The sequence below is a fragment of the Miscanthus floridulus genome, chromosome 17, assembly GCF_019320115.1.
Source record: "Miscanthus floridulus cultivar M001 chromosome 17, ASM1932011v1, whole genome shotgun sequence".
Classification (NCBI taxonomy): domain Eukaryota; kingdom Viridiplantae; phylum Streptophyta; class Magnoliopsida; order Poales; family Poaceae; genus Miscanthus; species Miscanthus floridulus.
Window position 1 is genome coordinate 21,723,680 of NC_089596.1, and position 13,571 is coordinate 21,737,250.

A 13,571-nucleotide genomic window follows, 5' to 3' on the forward strand; every position below is an offset into this window, starting at 1 on the left:
GCGGAGCAAAGCTCTGATGTCCAGGTACGCTATAAAAGCTCACGTGAGGGGTGGGGGCAGCGCACAAAGGCGCAAGGCCTTGTTCACGTGAAGTGTGGTTTGAGGATGAAAAATGTACATCTACTATATACTACTGGAAGGTGGCTGGACTGCTGGCTCAGTTCGATATATCTGATTTTTACCTTGATTATCCGATTTCCGGCAAATACCGACAATATTACAGTTGTATTTGATATCTGTATAAAGTATCCGTTTTAATATCTGTATTCGGAAAAATATCCGGATTTCCGAATAACTATTCAATAGAGTGTTCACATTTATTTGGTCGGATAGATGCCCTGGATATCCGAATAACTATCTAATTAAGTGTTCACATTTATTCGGTGGGATAAATATCCGTACCATTTTCATCCCTACACCTGCACTGGCACATTATTGATCATAGTAATAATATAATAATATAATTGATACCAGGATCTCGCGTGAAGATCAATCATGCCGATCGTCAAGGGAGTTTGGTACCAGGATCCGACGACTTCCAATGTCGCCATCCCACCAAGCTCAATCAGATCTGAGATCATCGGGGATTTCCACTCGTATTCCCCGATCCGTCAGCCGTCGCCCCTCTACGTGCCACCATCTATCCACTTTGGTAGTTTGGTCTTCGAGCACCAGGGAGAGTTAACCGGGATCGAAGATCCCGATCTAACTCGCTCAGGCCGGGAAGTGTTCACTTCCTGGGCACAGCTTCTCGAAGGGGATCTTGCCAACCAAGCCTCCAAACTCAACCTAGACTACGAGGGCTCGGACGACGAGATCAACCCTTATGAGAGTCGCCATGTCTATATGGTGACTCGCGATCAATAGCAGGAGGACGACGCCAGGTCATCGGCAACTCATGAACCGCCACACCTTAGCGGAGCACTGACGCTGAACACAATCCCACAGTGCACCGTGACAGCTCCATCAGCCCTGGCCGCAAGGAATCTAGATTCCGACTTCCGAGTGGTCCAATAAGACAACATTCAGATCAAAATGCTCCTGAACACAATGGGAGCCCTAGCTGACGACGGATCGCCCCTCACGACCGTCATAAAACAGGCCATGGATCTCGTAGACCAGGCCAAGCAGCGTCTTGATGCCAAGGCCGCTGCAGCATCTAGATCTCAGTCAAGGGGCCAGAACGCGCCCTAGAGGTCTAATCGATTGGTAGCCGGTATCAACCCCGACCAGACTGTGATATGAGGCCTCAACTAGAAACCCATCGCAGGAACTGCGATGCTCAGGAAACCATCAACATTAACCGAGCCCAACACCGACGCGATCCATCCCCACCTCACCAGCGGAATGTGTCGGTAACTGGCTACTCAGCGTTCGCGCCAGATCTACGCAGGGTAGTCTGGCCCGAGAAGTTCAGACCCGGTCCCATCGACAAGTACGATGGCACCACCAATCCCAGGGAGTGGATCCAAATCTATTCCATGGTGATCGAAGCAGCATCAGGTGATGACTACATGAAAGCCAATTACCTACCGACTATCCTACACGGATTGGCCCGAACATGGCTGATGAATCGGCACGAGGGCACTGTCCGATCTTGGGAGCACTTGCGCCAGATGCTCGAGGCCAATTTGCATGCTACATACAGCCACCTCGAACACGAGGATGATCTGTTTGCATACATCCAAAAGCCCGATGAGTCTCTTCGGGACTTTATCCGCAGGTTCAGCGATATCCGCAACACGATCCCCGACATGATTGAAGATCGGGTGATTGTGGCCTTTAAACATGGCTGCAAGGATGAAAGAACAACGTAGAAGTTGGCCACCAAGAACCTGAAGTCAGTGGCTGAGCTGTACAAGAACCTCGAAGCAACCGCAAAGGCTTCTGACTCCCGAGCACTGGTGCGAGATCAACCCGAGTCCACCCAAGCAGCCGATGACAAAAAGAAGAACAAGGAAAAGAAGCGCAAGACTGAAGGCGCTGACGTCCTTGCCGCCGAGAAGGGAAAAGCGCCACCTCGATGACAAGGTAAACCAGAAGACCTCCCCATGTACTGTCCTGTTCATCGCTCTACCAAGCACAGCCTTGGAGACAGTATACAAGAAGCAGAAGCTAGAGGACGAACAACAGAGAAGAGGCGATGCGCCCGGGAGGCAAGAACAACACAATCATCGTGCTGAACTGGCTCATGATGATGATGCAATCATCCTGCCAGAGATGGAAATCTTGACCATCTACGGTGGCAGTGCTACCCCCACCTCCAAGACCAAGTTAAAGCAAGTCGAGCGGCAGGTCAACAACACTCAGCCCTCGGACCAAAAGGCTCAAATGGTCAGAGGTGCCTATCAAGTTCGACCTTACAGATTATCCCATGAATCTGTATGACGGAGCACTGCTCCCGTTGGTGATCAAGCCATACATCGGGAATTACAAGGTTGGGAGGACCTTGATCGACAGTGGCAGTGCACTCAACCTGCTCTTCGTGAGCACATATGATGGACTAGGCTTGCCCTGGAAATCTCTCATCCCGGACAATGAGCCCTTCTACGGGATAATGCCTGGCATGTCTGCATACCTGAAAGTCCTAGTTTGGTTTTAGCTAATTGATGAAACCTAGTGTACTAACCTATTGCTCTAAGTGTGATTATGAGATAGGTTGGTACATCCCAAATGATGGAGCTACAAGGCACTCAAAGTGATGGAGGTGGCCTAGTTGATGTTGATTAGGTGCTCCAAATTGGGAAAAGAAGAAAGAGAAAAACAAAATTGATCAGGCAAAGGTATAATACCTAAGGATCATTTTGTTTTGGTGATCAAGACACTATAGAGAGTGTGATCACATTTAGGATAGATAGCCGTACTATGAAGAGGGAAAATCATGGTTAAAGCGGTTAGCAAGTGCCACCAGGTGAAGTGATTCATGCATATGCATTAGGACATAGTGTGCTAACTCTTAACCTTGAAAAATGCTTTTCAAAATGGTAACACACGTGCACAAGTGGTGGAACACTTTGGTGTTAGCACATGGAAGCAAGGGTGGAAGAAAGGAGTTGAAATGGTGAAGAAACAGAGCTCCAGACCCTAGGGCGTGGGTGGTCAGGACCATCAGTGATGGGTTTGGAACCAAACCCTAGGTGATTAGTGCTGTGGCACTTGATCCGGACTCTGGTGGTGTGGGGGTCCAGACCAACGGCCCTTGGTCTGGTTGGAGGCCCCCGGCCACGTGGTGAGCAGCGAAGAGGCGAGGGAGCTCCGGACTCGGTGCTTTGGTTCGGACGGTGGAGCTGGACGGAGTCCGAACGTGTTTTGCCCCTCGGGAACCTTACTGGAAGTGTCCGGACTAGGGTCAGTGAAGGTCCGGATGATGACTGTTCATCGTTCGGAGCCTAAGTCTAGACGCGCGGGAAGAGCTGACCGAGGGTGGCAACGGCTAGTTTCAAACGCAAGGACACGTGGCGACGTGATGTTATACGTTGAAGCGAACCGGACCCTGGGCCCTTGGTCTGGAGTGGCCACTGTTCCTCAGTCCGGACGGTGAGTCCAGAGGCGCATAACAGCTACTGGATGCGTGGCGCGCTGTGGCTGGCGACTGTGAGGAACCGGACCTAGGATGATTGGTCCGAACCCCTAGGTCCAGAGCACTGTTGCTCGTTCCAGTTGCCTCTGCGAAGGGGTAACGGCTAGTGGAGGCTTGGGGCCTCCATAAATAGATGTTGGCAGGCTCTAGCTCACTCTCTTGTACATTTTCATCAGTGATACATCCTTGTGAGCTAAGCCAAGCCTCTCCCACTCAATCTCTTGCTTGATTGTGCATCCAAGTGAGTTGGGAGTAATCCAAAGTGCATTTGCTTGAGTGATTGCATCTAGTGGCACTTGTGGAGCCTGACAGAAATTCCTTTAGTATGATTCCAAGTTATTCTAATAGAGGGAGAGAAGAAAACGGCGCAGCATCTAGTAATGACAGGGAGAGGTATGATTTGAAGTCCAGCCAAACTGCTTACACTAGTAAGGCACAGTTGGTTCAGAATTCAGCAAACATACAGGAGTAGGAGAAAGTCACAAAAGTCTCACCTCCTCGGAGAAAGGCTTATAGAGAAGACAAATCTGATAGGCAGAGCAATTACATGAAAAAGGATAATGGTCCTGAGACAGGTTGGGCTAGGTATAAGATGCAGCAGGCAAAGCAGCTGCAACAGCAGCAAAGGCCAGCATCTGCTTCAGCTTCATCAAGGCAATCTAAAAAGGAAAGTTCTTGTGATGATGTAGAAATTGATGCAATTCTTGAGGTAAAGACAATTCATGAAAATGCTGTGTGATTTTATCCTGCATCGAGATGTGTTGTTAAGCTTTCTTTTGTATGTTAGGAAGAGGAGGCCCTCATAGCAGCTCACAGGAAGGAAATCGAGAATACTATGGAGATCGTGCGGGAAGTAAGTTTTAATCTACTGAATAATGTCCATGATAATGTTCTTAGATTGACAGCTGTATACATACAATAAGTCATCTTACTGTATACTATCACCTCCATTTCAGAATGTATGGCGAATTAGAATTTGAAAAAGCCAGACTGGAAGCTTTGATCATCAATTAGTTAAAATCTATCTATGTTTACTTGTTTAGTGGACAAAAAGATATATCAATAGATTTGTACTCCATGCCAAAACCGATGCGAATAGTGCTTAGTCAAATGATTTGAAGTTTGAGCAAATTTATATAAAAAGATGCTAATATTATCATACTAATTAAGTATCATTAGAAGTGTCATAAAAATAATATTTTTAATATTTTCTATGACCTCCGTCAAACTTAAGATAGTTTGACTTTAACCAGACCTAGAATTGCATCTTTTTTGGGACGGAGGTAGTATTTCACATGCCTTTTAGTAACATAGTTTTGTAGTAATTGATATTATATTGTAAGAGAATCAATGGACAAATCGTACCTTGATAGATTCTTTTAATTATATAATACGCCTTATTATAATGATATTTGTGTATCCATAGGAAGAAATGTGATTGGCTAGTACACATATATGCACATACATGTCCAGTCCAGTTATCAGAAAGAGGGGACCATATATTTTGCGAATTAACGTTAAGCTGTCTATTTGCTTTTGACTTCCTTGTTTGTTCTTTTGTTTTAAGGTCCCTGGTTGATAATACCGCTATTTCACAGCGCTGTTCATTTTGCCATGCTGCTTAAACACATGCTTTATTTTTCTTAGGAGATGAACCTTTTGGCAGAAGTTGATCAACCAGGTAGCCTGATTGACAACTATGTGACCCAACTGAGCTTTTTGCTGTCACGCAAGGCTGCAGGTTTGGTCAGCCTCCAAGCACGCTTGGCACGGTTCCATCACCGCCTCAAAGTGCAAGAGATCCTTAGCCGCAAGAAACCTTCCAGATAGTATGATCAGCAATGGCTCATTGGCTCTGGCCTTTTGCCTGGTAATCTGATTGCTTGGAGCTCAGTTGTGGTCTCAGTTGTTTTTTACCTGTGCGCTCCAGTAAATGCTAGTCCCAAGCAAGGCAGTGATAGAAGACACATGGGAGTGGTTTAGGGTGGTCTTCATGTTGAGGCCATGGTCCTGGTTGATATCACCTGCACACTTTGGGTTTCTCTTGTCAGGGTTGATAACCAGTTTGGTAATAGTCCTTTTTGCAGTGGGGCTGCTTGGGTGTGCCTTTTTTGGCGGATGTATGGTTGCCCACTTTGCCTTTCTTTCTTTTCCCCATTTTGTACGAGGAATTGGAACTGTTGTTTGCAGATATCAGTGGGTCTGATTTTCGCCGTGGGGTCTTTGTGGAAACTGATACATTGTTGTATATTCATTACTGATATTATTTGCAGTGAGGAAGGAAAGGATGTGTGAATGGTGAAGCCCTTGAAATGGCCTTTTCCCCATTTCTTTTGAGCGAAAACAAGGAACACCAACTGTCATATATAAGTAACTTCGTTCCCCATTTGTAACAGTGACAGTCAGCATTCTCTGAGACTGACCTTTTCTTATGATTTTTTTTTCTGGACAAACTCCAAATGTTTAGAAGGGCACTCATTTGTCTCCAACATGAGGTATAAATCAGGTCGAAACTCATGGGTTTTTTCGTGGTCCCAAGCTTCAATAGGTTTAGGGTCTTTTGGTTAACAGTGGTCATGGAGGTCCTAAGCATCAATAGGTTTAGGTTGAATCTAATGAATTTGATGTTAGCTTGAAGATAAGCTATCTAATTATTTAAAGATAAACAAGATCATCGTTACAAATTATGAAAATTGATAACTACTTAGGAATGATAATAGTGCGTTTAGAGGCCTAAATAACAAAAAATATTTTGCCATTCTCATTTCCCTCTGTATTTTTTCTTTACCTGAATGCTTTTCTCATAATTATTTTAGTAAGTCACGATATGCAAACTAACTCACATATATATGTTCTATATACTATATTATCCAAGGACAATTTTCTCCACTTGAAACGAGTTTTTACAATGCATGTCGAAATCTCACATTATTCACCAAACGAGAGTATTGCAATTGCAATTCAACCTAAGCCAACTTGACGGGAGAATTGGGTAGGCTGATACTCAGCATTGTCCCCAAGGTATTTGTATATAATACAATAAGATAAGAAAATACATTGCTCACTATCCAATTATGTTTTTTGAATAAAGAAGAAGAGAGATGGGGAGGGAAATGTCTCACCCACTAGCAACGTGCATATTTATTACAAATAAGGAAGTCCTCAATGACTTGAAAACACTAGTCTCAGATATATAGATCTCAGGGAGATCTGACGATGGATGGTGTACACATAACTGGATGGGTGCATAAAAAATCAGTTCCATTTGACTGAATATGTGTCTAGAGGCCAAGCAAAATATTTAACTCAATCTATCATCGTAGGCCAAGCAAGCATTGCCATGTCAACTCATCGGCTGATCAGACACTCGGTTGGCTGTCACCACCGCTGCTGCTGACATTACTAGGTGGACGTTGTTCTGAGGAGGTGTCGCTCCCCACTTGTCCGTCGTCTGTATCCAACGGCTCCAGCACATAAACTGCACCATCGCTCATGCCCACTGCAATCTGGTTAGGCTTCCAAGGATGTGTTGCGATGACCGTGGGATAGACAGTTTCACCAACGCTGGAAACCAGAGAGGCAACGAAAACAAGACGTTTGTTACCCGAATTGAAAGTACCACTCAAACAAAAAAATAGAAACTGCTTGAAACTCCACATACCTGGATTTTGAAGATGGTACGTAGGCAGAGGGTGCTATCCAGAACTGTAGCGTAAGAGATTCTACCTGGAATATTCCAATTGCACCATCACGAAATCCAGCATAGACCAACAAACAACCAAGTGAGTATACCGCACTTGAAATTGGAGCAGGGAGTGCATCTCTTGGGTACCACTGCATTATCAAGTTATGGAAGGTCAAATATCAATGTGTAGTGTGCTTATTACAATGCATGGATATGATTAGGAGCATTCGACAAGCATGATGTAAATCATGTAATATGTTAGTACTCCAACTCAATAGACAAGACAACATATGATTACTAAGAGATGCAAATATATTGTTATGAAAATGTTGTGAATGACTTACCGAGCACAAGCATTCCAATTGCCAATCATAGATCGCCAACTGACTCTCATGAACTACTAAAAGATGCGTTCCATCATAGTGAAACTGCACCATTGTATCACCAACTAAAGCACCGCAACCATTAGATGGATGTTTGATGTATCTTGATTTCTTCTTCTCCCAACCATCAATGCTCCAAACACATAGCTGCAAATTTCATTTCATTGCAAAAAACAAGAAAAGAATGATTCAGAAAGAAACAATACTGTATTTTTAGATATTATACCTTTTAGAAAGTGGAGTGTATTTATAGATCTTTATATATTTTAGAAAATAGACTAATGGATGGTATGAAATGCGACTAACATAATGTCGGGGGAGCATACCCCGGTTACCCCACAACGCGGCTTACGCCAGAGGAAAGCGCACTTCGGGTGGCCCAGTAGGCCACGACCCATCATCCGCGTAGCGCCTCGACCACTCGCTCCCCCCGACCACGCAGTCGGGTCAGGATACGAGGCACGACCTCGACCACCCCGGGCCTCGGCTGACCGTCAATGGATAACACCGGGGGAGGTTGGCGCATTCAATGCGCCTGCCGCAACGAGACGTGCACGCACCGCACACCCACTCAGACCAAAAGGACGACGACCACCCAACGGACCGCGGGGCCTTAGGATGCATCGACCACCCTTCGGACCACAGGGTCTTGGAGTGAGCCATCACCCCTCGGATCGCTCCCCCCACCAATTCAGAAGGCCACTCCGTGGCCAGGCGATGTCAGGATATGGCACAAGACCGCTCAAACACGACTCGACGGGCAGGTGTATGGCCACGTTCGCCATAGAGCACGGGTCTCACATCCAGGGACTTGACTCCTCGGAACCGGCCAAAGAAGTTGACCCCGACCACCTACGTGTGGTCGGGGACGACGCCTCGCCACCCCCTTCATGATTAGGAGGGCGGCCGGTCAGCAGAGGACGGCAGCCATAGACTCAAACTAGTGCACGACGCCCCCCCGGGGGAAGTAGGCGCAAGGACGAAGGCCACGACTCGCACTATGCGCCCACATCCCACAGGACTACAAGAGGACAGCCATGACCCACACTGTGCCGCTATGGCGCACCATACCTCGACGTGGAGAACAGGAACCTGTGACGACATCCGAGCATGCAACATAAGCTGGTACAAGACGCAGAGGGCCCACGGACCGGGCTCGCCAACCGCCGCCCTCCCCTTGGGCTCTCGACCACTCGGGTCGGGGGAACCCTTTTCTTTCAATTGTCACTCGGCCCCCGGAAGCATATAAGGGGAACCGGGCCTTCATTCTAGCGGACGGAAAAAAGGAAACACTCTCTCTGGCTCTGGAGGGATCTCTCTCTCTCTCTCTCTCTCTCTCTCTCTCGTCCTCTCCCTTCTAAACCCACACTTACGAGCACCCCCATTGTAAGCCAACTGAGCACTTGAACCGAGAAACATGAACTCGAACCCCTCTGAGACTGGACGTAGGGGTCTGGCCTGAACCAGTATAATCTCCCCATGTCTTGAGTGCTTCCATCGATTCCCAGAGCTGCGCGGCACTAAATTTACTAGTCGGTTCACAAAACACCGACACATAACATTTGAATGTATTTAATTCAGCATCCCTTAAATTTATAAGCAAAAACAAAATCACTAGTCCTAACTTTGATATATATTAGAATTCACACCTGAGCATCAGCACCTGAAGATACAAGCACCTCCATTGATTGCGAAAATGCTAGTCCAGTTATCTTTTTGTGATGACCCGTGAGCACAGTTGTAACCTGTGCAATTCGATTAAGATACATTGATATTTTGGCATGTTGATGTTAAATATAAACTAAACGGTAATTAGTACACTAAGCATAATATTTCACATAGGAAGAATCCATTATCATTAAAAATTCTCAAATTTTTAAATGTCGAGCTAACAACATATGTATGGTTTGTGAAGGTTTTTTGTGTCAATATACCACGAGGTACTTACTACTCTTCATATTGTTGACGGGAGCTACCACAAAGTTGCTATGTAATATGTGTACCTTGTGGTAGTATCTGCTCAAAGTGCGCAAAAGGTACATAATTTGTTATGTCAAAAAGAACATATATAAAACAACATCTACAATCTTATGATATCCTAATACATAAGTAAAATATGAGGGGATATATAGTCTGCAACGAGATCATATTATTTTGCAATGGGTACACTAATGCATTTCCAGTGAGAACTATATATAATAAGTTTTGCCAATCCTATGAGATTCATGCAAACAGGGGATGACATATTCATGTTCAATACTCACTTCGTCTCTACGGACATTGTAGATTTGAACAGAAGAGTCCTCCCTTCCAATAGCTATGATGTTATTGTTTAACGGGTAGACTGCAAGGAAAGTTGCAGCAGGTGGAGGTGCCATGAAAGTAATCAAGACCTATATATGAGAGATTGCACAAGATCAGTAAAGCCAAAGAAAGGCCATGGTGCAACTACGAAATAAAAATTATTTTACGGAAGTTGTCATGCATGATTTGTAAGAGATCAATCATGGAATTAACTACTTATTGTTATAGACAACTGAAGAAGACATACCTCGAATGTCATCATGTTGAACAATGAGACTTTGCCACCAGAAGCAGAAATTAGATAGCTGTCATTTGTGGATAGTGCAGTGCAGGCTGTTGCTTCTTTAGGGTCATTGCCATCAATGGTGTCGTTTGTCAGTGGAATGCCATTTTCCGGTTGCCATAGTACAGGTGGAACAGATTTGGACGACTAACGAAAAGTAATGATGGATGGTTTTTAGAAAACAACCAAACAGAACTACAATGTTGAAATCTTAAGCTAGTGGTCCTATCTAACCTTGCCACGTGGATTCTTGTCCCTGTGCTCCCATTTCCACAGCTTATGAACAGCATTGGAGCTGAGAGCCAAAAGTGCCACCCCATTATCTGTGTACAGCAAGCGCATAATCTACGAAGAAAACAAATAAAACACAATGCTTATCAGAATTATATACTGTTCTGAATATGAACATAACAGTCTTAAATTCTACCGAATTGTTCGGTGTGTGCTATGTCATGAAAATCATAAGCACACGAACAGATACTGATGTGTGATATTCCTTTCATTAATTTAAATGGAAGATGTACATGCATGCAAATGTTGCTGAACATACTTTGCTTGAAGATGAGGTCGGATCTGGCATACGTAGTATTTGAATATGTCCTGAGCCAACGATGTCGTCCACCAACTTCCAGGCCTTGGTTACTAACTCAGGGGCTTTGCTCATTTCCATACATGCCTACCATTTGTTCGATACGGTTAGCAAATAAATACAAATATATTGAACTTCGAGGAAAAAGAAAAAAAGCACGTGCACACTCGACGGCCACTCATGAATTCCCTGTCATCATCATAGAAACACAACATACACATTCCAACCAAAACAAAGATACAAGCTTTCTTTCAAAAAAACAAAGACAATATTCCCTTTTCTAGGATGAGTTGGCTCCCCTAGGGTTGGCGACCCCTGGCGGCCGGCACCCACCCCCCGCCGCCGTTGCCATCTGCCGCCATCCTGGCACCGGCGGCCCCCTCCCCCGCTTGTCCCCCCTCCCCTACTCCCTCCTCGAGCCCCACAAGTCTAGCCAGCGACGCCCCCAACCCGCCACCGCCGCCGCCAGTTGTCCCCTCCCCCTCCGCTTCCGGCGAACCCGGCCCCACCAGCCGGATTTGCTGCTAGTCGTGGGTGCGGACGCCGAGGCTGTGCGGACGCCGCCTCCGCCCACAGGGCCCGCACCGCCACCGTAGGGGATGGCTTCCCCCACCTCCCTGCATCCGCGCACCCCTCCTCTCCTCTCCTGTGCGCGGGCGCGCGTGAGCATGTGGCACGGCCGACGATGCTGCCCGCGTCGGGCCCCTCCACCGGTGTCCCACTGCACAGCCAACCCTAACCTCACCGCGCCTGCGCCCCATCATCGCCGCTGCGGGCTGCCTCCCCGGTGATGGCGGGCGCCTTCGATGGGAGCCTCCTTGGACCGGCGGACCTCACCAACACGGGAGACGGCGCTGGAGCGCCCTGTCCGCCCTAGCCGCTGCCGACGCCGGGCCCAACCACCGTGGTCACCGCGGCCGGAGCTGGGATGCCGCGTCCAAAGCCAACGATGCCGCGCCCTTCCACCGCAGCCACCTCCGGTGCCGGAGCGCCTCTGTGGACTCCCTCCCTGTCCACGCCGAGACAGCGCCGGGCCTCTGCGCCATGACCACCACCTCCATCTGCAGCTCCATTGAGCTCGACCCGCAGGATCCAGCTCTAGAGCACCTCGTAGATTCCCTCGGCGTCCCCGCCGCCGCCGACGCCAGGCTCCATGCTCTCATCGTCCGTGGCTCCGTTCTACCCGTCTTCGGGAGGCACACGAAGGGCCGTCAATGGGCCGACGACGATCGCCCCACAAACCTACCTAGAGGCCGCTCGTCGCCCTGCGAAGCCGGCCGCAGCGTCCCCCGCGCGCGAGACTCGTTCAGCCGTGGTTCTAGGGCACGGCGGAGCGGACGCTAGACAGGGACCTGTGCGATGGCGGAGGAAGCGCAACTGGCCGCGTCCCCAGCTAGTGCACGGCTTGCCTGCTCAGTCGTGGATGGTCGGGTCCCTGCCCGCCAATGCCTCGGCGCTCGCAGACGGGTCTCTGCCCCCCAACGCCGACGGGTGGCGGGAGATCCTACCCCGATAGGAAGCGGGACCTGCGGCTGCCTCAGCTGAGCCTCACCGCGGCCCAGGTCTGCGCGGATCGGCTCGGAAGATCCCAGCATAGCTCCACGACAGATGTTTCAACTACCTCTCCTACTCGCACCGAGTAGCGACCTGTCGATTGCCACGCCGTTGCCTGTGCTGCCACGAATTCCGCCACCTCGCGTGGGACTACAAGCGATCCAAGTTGGCCCCGAAGGGTGGTGGCCGGCCTCGCCGCTCAGCTCGTGTTGACAACACACCGGCCTCCCAGCACGCACTTCTCGGCAGTCCACCGACCTCGGATGGGACCGCGCAGGGAGTCGTGGGGTGTGCCGATGGCAACCGTCGATGCTCGAAACGACGCCAACGGCGTAGGGGTGTCCCGTCGACGGACATCAGCATGGGTGCGCCTGCCGACTACACCACTGCTTCGACTGCCGCACGCGGCTTGCTCGAGCCAGATCCACTAGCGGAGGCGTTGTGCGAGGGCGCAGGGCCTCCCGTTTGGCTTGTCTCGGTCGACCCGATGCTGGACGAGCTTGCCGCCTCGCTCATCACGAGCCGACCAGTGGTCACACCAGCGCCTGGGTGCCTGCATGCTGCGGCAACTGTCTCTTAGGAGGTTCAAACTTCGGTGGTGGACACCAGTTCTCTGGCGATGGGTCCCCAGTGCACGACGTGGGTGCTATGGCGCCAGGGGATGACAGTGAGGTCTGCACACCTGGGTTCGAGCCGACCAAGCACATGGCGGCTACTTCTACGTCGACGCTGGACGGCCATTCGTACGGCCAAGCCACACCCGACCCTTCTACGCCGACGAAGGAGGGCTAGCCGGATAGCCAAGCCACGCCCGACCCCAGTGATGCGACGCCCACGCCGCGCGAGGCCGCTCGGCATCTCGCATGGTTTATCGAGGAGGTGCAGCTCAAGCGAAGGTCGCCCTTAATCGCCACTCCACCAAGGTAGAAGGCGGCAACCAAAAGGCCCCTGCCAATCAGGAGCAGACAGATTGCCGCTCAGTCACTGGCGCACATACCGACCTCCAAGCGGGGCGAGGTACTCCTCATGCAGAGGATGGGCATCGTGCCGTCGGTAGCTACTGTTTCATCTGTGTCCAAGGGAACATACGACGACATATTCGCAGGGAACTTGACGCCGAGCCAAGTGGAGGCTCTGGACGAGCTGTTCCCAGCAACCAACAACAGGACTGGTAGAAGAATGTTCTTCTCGGA

The 13,571-nt window shown here is 48.9% G+C and overlaps 1 pseudogene; it reads right to left on the reverse strand.

Moving 5' to 3' along the window:
• Window positions 1-6,657: 6,657 nt before the first annotated feature.
• LOC136515392 (protein TOPLESS-RELATED PROTEIN 2-like) lies at window positions 6,658-10,899 on the reverse strand (annotated as a pseudogene).
• Between the last annotated feature and the right edge of the window lie 2,672 nt (window positions 10,900-13,571).